A 7,892-nucleotide genomic window follows, 5' to 3' on the forward strand; every position below is an offset into this window, starting at 1 on the left:
AAGATCTGAATTTTACTGACACTAAAAATGTTCTTTGTACACATGTGCATCACTAAGGCTCTTTGGTTGCTAATAGTTGAAATTGACTCATCTAATTTAAGTAAATGAGCAGTTTGTTGAAAATACACAGAGAAGCTCACAAAATTGACAGAAAAATCTAAACAACCAAACTTTGGAAAGGAGAGAAAAGTATCACAAACATCTCCTCTGGTCCCTTCCTTTGTAGCAGCTTCAATTGTTTTATTTTTTTCCCCCAAACAAAAGGTCTCACATATTACTGAGCCAACCTACTTGTACAGAAACATAGAAATAAAGAGTAAAACAATTATTTTCCCAGTAAAACATGTCCAGCTGTCCCAGATAGTGGTGACATTTTCAGCTTGTTATGGTAAGATGCTAGCGACCTTGATACAGCATAAATACGTGGGCCATCTTATGTGCAATTCCTTACAGACACAACTTGGTTCTTCTCCAGCATCTCCTTTTGCCACTGTAGTGATTTTATTACTAGCTTTCATCTGAATCCATTGAGGAATGGGATTATTCTGCTTTTGTTTCTTGTCCAGTAATCTCCTTATCCTGAAAGTCTAGAGAGAAGACATAGTGAAGAATGGAGTCAACCACACACACCTAGATGGAGGAAAAAAGTGGCAACTTCAACTGTTCTTTTAACTCATGTCATTCTGCTCAAGACACAAACACTGAGGAGAGAGAACTTGATTGGCTTGGTTTAGGTCATATGCCAGTCCTTGGCCAAGGGAGTTTGACTATCCCACCTAAATTGTGTGAAAGGAGGTGGGGTAGTTTTCCAAAAGACATTCAGGGAGCTGTAACCCAGAAAAGTGTCAGGTGACAGAATTGTCTTTGAATTGGCATCATTCCATGTACATGTTTTATCATTTCCAAGGTCACCAAACAGCAGCAGTAACCACTAATAAGAAGTCATCAGAAAAGGTGCAATTTCACTAGCAGAGAAAATGAATCATATCTTCTTTTAATTTCACTTTAGTTTACTAACTATCCACAATTTCTCAGGAAATTTACCATTCTCTAAAAATTTAGGGAAGGGTGGAACAGACAGTTTTAGTGCAATTGATTCAGGTGGGAGAGAGTCCTGCCATGGCTTATAGAAATCAAATAAAGCAAATCACATTGCATAGAGCACTAGAGCAAAATAATAATTGTTTAACAAATGTATTCTTCAACAATTTAGCTCATATATAATTTGCTGTACTTTTGTTTATTTTTTATTTTTTAAACATCTTTATTGGAGTATAATTGTTTTACACTGTTGTGTTGGTTTCTGCTGTATAACAAAGTGAATCAACTATATGCATATGTATATCCCCATATTCCCTCTGTCTTGCGTCTCCCTACCACCCTCCTTATCCCACCCCTCTAGGTGGTCGCAAAGCACCGAGCTGATCTCCCTATGCTATGCAGCTGCTTCCCACTAGCTATCTATTTTACATGTGCTAGTGTATATATGTCAACGCGACACTCTCACTTCGACTCAGCTTACCCTTTCCCCTCCCTGTGTCCTCAGTTCCATTCTCTACTTCTGCGTCTTTATTCCCATCCTTCCCTTAGGTTCATCAGAACCTTTTTTTTTTTTTTTTTTCAGATACCATATATATGTGTTAGCATACGGTATTTGTTTTTCTCTTTCTGACTTACTTCACTGTGTATGACAGACTCTAGGTCCATCCACCTCACTACAAATAACTCAATTTCGTTTCTTTTTATGGCTGAGTAATATTCCATTGTATATATGTGCCACATCTTCTTTATCCATTCATCTGTTGATGGACAGTTAGGTTGCTTCCATGTCCTGCCTATTGTAAGTAGAGCTGCAATGAACATTGTGGTACATGACTCTTTTTGAATTATGGTTTTCTCAGGGTATATGCCCAGTAGTGGGATTGCTGGGTCATATGGTAGTTCTATTTTTAGTTTTTTAAGGAACTTCCATACTGTTCTCCATAATGGCTGTATCAATTTACATTCCCACCAACAATGCAAGAGGGAACCGTTTTCTCCACACCCTCTCCAGCATTTACTTTTTGTAGATTTTTTGATGATGGCCATTCTGACTGGTGTGAGGTGATACCTCATTGAACTTTTGATTTGCATTTCTCTAATGATTAGTGATGTTGAGCATCTTTTCATGTGTTTGTTGGCAATCTGTATATCTTTGGAGAAATGTCTATTTGGGTCTTCTCCCCATTTTTGCATAGGGTTGTTTGTTCTTTTGATATCGGGCTGCATGAGCTTCTTTATATTTGGAGATTAATCCTTTGTCAGTTGCTTCTTTTGCAAATATTTTCTCCCATTCTGGGAGCTGTCTTTTTATCTATTTTATGGTCTCCTTTGCTGTGCAAAAGCTTTTAAGCTTCATTAGGTCCCATTTGTTTATTTTTGTTTTTATTTCCATTTCTCTAGGAGGTGGGTCAAAAAGGGTCTTGCTGTGATTTATGTCATACAGTGCTCTGCCTATGTTTTCCTATAAGAGTTTTATAGTGTCTGACCTTACATTTAGGTCTTTATTCCATTTTGAGTTTATTTTTGTGTATGGTGTTAGGGAGTGTTCTAATTTCATTCTTTTACATGTAGGTATCCAGTTTTCCCAGGACCATTTACTGAAGAGACTGTCTTTTCTCCATTGTATATTCTTGCCTCCTTTATGAAAGATAAGGTGACCATATGTGCGTGGGTTTATCTCTGGGCTTTCTATCCTGTTCCATTGATCTATGTTTCTGTTTTTGTGCCAGTACCATACTGTCTTGATTACTGTCGCTTTGTAGTATAGTCTGAAGTCTGTGAGCCTGATTCCTCCAGCTCTGTTTTTCTTTCTCAAGATTGCTTTGGCTATTCAGGGTCCTTTGTGATTCCATACAAATTGTGAAATTTTTTGTTCTAGTTCTGTGAAAAATGCCATTGGTAGTTTGATAGGGATTGCACTGAATCTATAGATTCCTTTGAGTAGTATAGTCATTTTCACAACATTGATTCTTCCAATCCAAGAACACAGTATATCTCTCCATCTGTTTGTATCATCTTTAATTTCTTTCATCAGTGTCTTATAGTTTTCTGCATATAGGTCTTTTGTCTCCTTAGGTAGGTTTATTGCTAGGTATGTTTTTCTTTTTGTTGCAGTGGTAAATGGGAGTGTTTCCTTAATTTCTCTTTCAGATTTTTCAGCATTAGTGTATAGGAATGCAAGAGATTACTGTGAATTAATTTTGTATCTTGCTACTTTACCAAATTCATTGATTAGCTCTAGTAGTTTTCTGGTAGCATCTTTAGGATTCTCTAAGTATAGTATCACATCATCTGCAAAGTGACAGTTTTACTCCTTTTCCGATTTGGATTCCTTTTATTTCTTTTTCTCCTGTGATTGCTGTGGCTAAAACTTCCAAAAGTATGTTGAATAATAGTGGTGAGAGTGGGCAACCTTGCCTTTTTCCTGATCTTGGTGGAAATGGTTTCAATGTTTCACCACTGAGAACGATGTTGGCTGTGGGTTTGTCATATATGGCCTTTATTATGTTGAGGTAGGTTCCCTCTATGCCTACACTCTGGAGAGTTTTTATCATAAATGGGTGTTGAATTTTGTCAAAAGCTTTTTCTGCATCTATTGAGATGATCATATGGTTTTAATCCTTCAATTTGTTAAAGTGTAGTGTATCACATTGATTGATTTGTGTATATTGAAGAATCCTTGCATTCCTGGGATAAGCCCAATAGACCATGGTGTATAATCTATTGGATTCTGTTTGCTAGTATTTTGTTGAGGATTTTTGCATCTATGTTCATCAGTGATATTGGCCTGTAGTTTTCTTTCTTTGTGACATCTTTGTCTGGTTTTGGTATCAGGGTGATGTTGGTCTCGTAGAATGAGTTTGGGAGTATTCCTCCCTCTGCTATATTTTGGAAGAGTTTGAGAAGGATAGGTGTTAGCTCTTCTCTAAATGTTTGATAGAATTCACCTGTGAAGCCATCTGGTCCTGGGCTTTTGTTTGTTGGAAGATTTTTAATCACAGTCTCAATTTCAGTGATTGTGAATTGTCGTTTATATTTTCTATTTCTTCCTGTTTCAGTCTTGGTAGGTTGTGTTTTCTAAGGATGTGTCCATTTCTTCCAGGTTATCCATTTTATTGGCATATAGTTACTTGTAGTAATCTCTCATGATCCTTTATATTTCTGCACTGTCAGTTGTTACTTCTCCTTTTTCATTTCTAATTTTGTTGATTTGAATCTTCTTTCTTTTTTTCTTGATGAGTCTGGCTAATGGTTTATCAATTTTGTTTATGTTCTCAAAGAACCAGCTTTTAGTTTTATTGATCTTTGCTATTGTTTCCCTCATTTCTTTTTCATTTATTTATGGTTTGATATTTATGAGTTCTTTTCTTCTGCTACGTTTGGGGTTTTTTTGTTCTTTTCTCTCTAATTCCTTTAGGTGTAAGTTTAGGTTGTTTATTTGAGGTGTTTCTTGTTTCTTGTGGTAGGATTGTATTGCTATAAACTTCCTGCTTAGAACTGCTTTTGCTGCATCCCATAGGTTTTGGGTCATAGTGTTTTCATTGTTGTTTGTTTCTAGGTATTTTTTGATTTCCTCTTTGATTTCTTCAGTGATCTCTTTGTTATTTTGTAGCATATGGTTTAGCCTCCGTGTGTTTATATTTTTTACAGTTTTTCCCTGTAATTGATATCTAGTCTCATAGTGTTGTGGTCAGAAAAGATACTTGATACAACTTAAGTTTTCTTAAATTTACCAAGGCTTGATTTGTGATCCAAGATATGGTCTATCCTGGAGAATGTTCCATGAGCACTTGAGAAGAAAGTGTATTCTGTTGTTTTTGGATGGAATGTCTTATAAGTATCAATCAAGTCCAGTTTGTTTAATGTGTCATTTAAAGCTTGTGTTTCCTTATTTATTTTCATTTTGGATGATCTGTCCATTGGTGAAAGTGGGGTGTTAAAGTCCCCTACTATTATTGTGTTACTGTCGATTTCCCCTTTTATGGCTGTTAGCATTTGCCTTATGTATTGAAGTGCTCATATGTTTGGTGCATAAATATTTACAATTGTTATATCTTCTTCTTTGATTGATCCCTTGATCATTATGTAGTGTCCTTCTTTGTCTCTTGTAATAGTCTTTATTTTAAAGTCTATATTGTCTGATATGAGAATGGCTACTCCAGCTTTCTTTTGATTTCCATTTGCATAGAATATCTTTTTCCATCCCCTCACTTTCAGTCTGTATGTGTCCCTAGGTCTGAAGTGGGTCTCTTGTAGACAGCATATATACGGGTCTTGTTTTTGTGTCCATTCAGCCTGTCTATGTCTTTTGGTTGGAGCATGTAATCCATTTACATTTAAGGTAATTATCGATATGTATGTTCCTATTACCATTTTCTTAATTGTTTTGGTTTTTTTTTTTTTGTAGGTTTTTCCCTTCTCTTGTGTTTCCTGCCAGAGAAATGCCTTTAGCATTTGTTGTAAAGCTGGTTTGGTGGTGCTGAATTCTCTTGGTTTTTGCTTGTCTGTAAATGTTTTAATTTCTCCATCGAATCTGAATGAGATCTTCTCTGGGTGGAGTAATCTTGGTTGTAGTTTTTTCCCTTTCATCACTTTAAATATGTCCTGCTACTCCCTTCTGGCTTGCAGAGTTTCTACTGAAAAATCAGCTGTTATCCTTATGGGGATTCACTTGTATGTTATTTGTTGTTTTTCCCTTGCTGCTTTTAATATATTTTCTTTGTATTTAATTTTTGACAGTTTGATTAATATGTGTCTCAGCATGTTTCTCTTTGGGTTTACCCTGTATGGGACTCTCTGTGCTTCCTGGACTTGATTGACTATTTCCTTTACCATGTTAGAGAAGTTTTTGACTATAATCTCCTCAAATATTTTCTCAGACCCTTTCTTTTTCTCTTCTTCTTCTGGGATGCCTATAATGCGAATGTTGTTGCATTTAATATCGTCCCAGAGACTGTCTGTGAGACTGTCCTCAATTCTTTTCATTCTTTGTTCTTTATTCTGCTCCCTGGCAGTTATTTCCACCATTTTATCTTCCAGCTCACTTATCCATTCTTCTGCCTCAGGTTATTCTGTTATTGATTCCTTCTAGAGTATTTTTCATTTCATTTATTCTGTTGTTCATCATTGTTCGTTTGCTCTTTAGTTCTTCTAGATCCTTGTTAAATGTTTCTTCTATTTTCTCCATTCTGTTTCAGAGATTTTGGATCGTCTTTACTATCACTACTCTGAATTCTTTTTCAGGTAGGTTGCCTATTTCGTCTTAAATTTTTTGGTCTTGTAGGTTTTTACCTTGCTCCTTCATCTGTAATGTGATTCTTGTCATTTCATTTATTTTTAATGGGTGGTGCTGTATTCCTGTCTAATGGTTATTTGGCCTGAGACATCCGGTACTGGAGTTTGCAGGCAGTTGGATAGAGCTGGGTCTTGTTGCTGAGATGAGGACCTCCTGGAGGTCTCACTCTGATAGATTTTCCCTTGGGTCTGAGTTTCTCTGTTAGTTCAGCGGTTTGGACTTGGAACTCCCACAACAGGAGCTCAGGCCTGACCTCCGGCCTGGGGAACTAGGATCCTGCAAGCTTTGTGGCACAGTGAAAAAAAAAAAGAAAAGAAGAAAGAAAGAAAAAAGGAGCAGTACAATATCAAAGAATAAAAAACAAAATAAAATTAGAAAGATAAAAAATATGTTAGGAAAAATAAAACTATAAATGAAACAACTGCAGCAAGGTAAAATAAAACCACAACAGAAAAAAGAAAAAAAAAGAAAAAGAAAGAAAGAAAAGGGCAGGGGGAGAACAAGCCAAAAGGGGAGATCACTAACAAAGTCTAAAAAATAAAATAAAATTAGAAAAATAAAAGATTTATTAGGAAAAATAAAAATATAGAAGAATCAACAATAATGAATCAACAAGGTAAAACAGAACCCAAATCTAAAAGAGGAAAAAAGAAAGAAAGAAACAAAAAAAGCCTTGTCTATGGGTGCGGAGTTTAGGTGGGGGTGGAACCTAGGCAGGGGCGGGGTTTAGGGTTGGGTGGGACCTAGGCAGTGGTGGGGTGACATTTGAGCATGGGGCGGGACCTAGGCAGGGCGACGTTCAAGCATGGGGCAGGGCCTCTGCTTAGGACCTGGGCGGAAGGGGAGAGGCCGCATGTCGAAAAGAGGGCCTCTGGAGTGTGGAGTTCCGGAGTTTGGAGGTAGGTCCCTGAGTGTGGGTGTGTGGGTGGGATTTAGGCCCAGCTAGTTGGAGGGGATCTCCGAGTGTAGTGGTAGGGCACTGGGTGGAGGTGTAGCGGTGGGGCTTGGGTTCTGCATGGCAGGAGGGAGGCTCCAAAAGCAGGGGATTAGGCCCGGGAGCCCAACAGGCTTCCTGGTGCACAGGGAAAGCACTGGTCCTGTTCCCTTCTGTTCCTTTGCACCCCTCCCCCACTGTCTCCCCCAGGGTCTCCCCCATTGCTGCTGGACCCCTAACCATGGGTGGGTCCTGCTGGGTGTAGGAACTCTTCTCCTCCCCCAGCCACCCCTCAGGGATGCTGGTCCCAGTGGTCCGGCCTATACTTTTGCTCTCCCTTCCCTCCCTCCCACTCACTCAGGACCCGCGCTGCTGGAGGGAGCATAGGTGGGCAGAGGATCAGGCCTGAGATCTCAGCAGGTTCCCGGGGGCCTATGTGGGCAGGGGAAACTTGGCCACGCTCCCTTTTGATCCTCTACCCTCCCAATGGTTCCCCGATTTCCCCCTTTTCCCCTCCCCCAGCTGCCCCTCAGGGACACCAGTCCCATCCCGCCTTCACTTCTCCTTCCCCTTCACTCCCCCCATGGCCCACATCCTACCTGGTTGCTGGGCTTTCCTCCC

General features: G+C 38.8%; 1 pseudogene; it reads right to left on the bottom strand.

The window, feature by feature from the left end:
- Positions 1–447: 447 nt before the first annotated feature.
- On the bottom strand, positions 448–602 carry LOC132366487 (large ribosomal subunit protein eL39-like; annotated as a pseudogene).
- Between the last annotated feature and the right edge of the window lie 7,290 nt (positions 603–7,892).

The sequence above is a fragment of the Balaenoptera ricei genome, chromosome 5 (assembly GCF_028023285.1).
Source record: "Balaenoptera ricei isolate mBalRic1 chromosome 5, mBalRic1.hap2, whole genome shotgun sequence".
NCBI lineage: Eukaryota > Metazoa > Chordata > Mammalia > Artiodactyla > Balaenopteridae > Balaenoptera > Balaenoptera ricei.